The 1,063-nt window shown below is 55.0% G+C and overlaps 1 protein-coding gene across 1 annotated transcript in view; it reads left to right on the forward strand.

Annotated features, from left to right (window-relative positions):
- The window catches only part of DLX6 (distal-less homeobox 6), a 9,790-nt gene that overhangs the window by 902 nt on the left and 7,825 nt on the right, over positions 1-1,063 (forward strand). The gene's annotated exons all lie outside the window — the stretch shown is intronic.

Here is a 1,063-nt window from a genome sequence, read left to right on the forward strand (position 1 = left end):
GTTTGGCGGCCGCCAAAGCCGCGCTCCGGCCGGGGAGAGTCCCGTGCCTCTGCGGAGGGAGCCTCTCCGCAAAAATGCATCTGGAGCGGATCGCCGCCAGCGGGAATATTCTCCGGCTTTCTACTTCTCTCGAGATTTTCCCACCACCACTCTGCAGGAGACCCCCACTCTCGCCCGAGTGTCTTTCGATTGCTTTGTGCATTCCGGTGCATTCCGTTCTGTGGCTAAAAAACCGGGCTCAGGCACTAACCTTCCACCACCCCTCCCCCAGCATTCTCTGCCCCTTTTAAAAATCCTGTTGCAAGATGCGCTTCATGCACGTACATGGGCTTCCCGCGGAAAAACACGCACTAACATCATTCCTGAAATAAGCTTCTCTCGGACTTTCCCAGCCACCCTGGCCGGAGCGCGACAGAAAACACTCTCCCAGACTCTGGTGTGAATTGGGGAGGGGGGATATATACTCCCAGAGAGCAGCCCTCAGCCCCTGCGCACTCCTTCTGCGGGCAGGACCCCCCCCAACGAGAGCATCTTGGGGGAGCCTCGCCTGATGAACGCCATCAGCTACACCCCCCAACAAACCAACAAACAAGCTAAACAACCCGAAAGAGGGACTCCGCTCGCAGAGCCCACCCGTGCAAACACCAGAGCAGGACTTCCCGGGAAGGAGGGGATGAGAAACGGAACGGGAATGTTTATTTTCCCCTGTTGTTATTGTTGAACGCATGAATGAATGAATGAATGAATGGAACAGAAGGTGCTCGGAGGCATATAGGAAGCCTCTGGCCGCTTATATTAACTTCCTATTATACCCTAAAAATAGAACCCCGTTTCCTGTTGTTCGTCAGCCCCTTCTAACTGTTGTGTCTGTTGTGTGACATCTTTCGACTCACAAATGTGACTTTAAACCACGCACACACGCTTTGGTCTTTTGAAAGTACTACCCGCAAACATCATTAAAGCGACGCGGTTTAAGGTGACACGGAGGACCGGTAGCACGAAGTCACCCAGTCCTGGGGCACAGGGAGCGCGGAGCGCGGTGCCACGCTCTCCGCCCCTCACC

Source organism: Aptenodytes forsteri, unplaced genomic scaffold (genome assembly GCF_000699145.1).
Source record: "Aptenodytes forsteri isolate BGI_AS27 unplaced genomic scaffold, ASM69914v1 Scaffold55, whole genome shotgun sequence".
In the NCBI taxonomy this organism is placed as follows: domain Eukaryota; kingdom Metazoa; phylum Chordata; class Aves; order Sphenisciformes; family Spheniscidae; genus Aptenodytes; species Aptenodytes forsteri.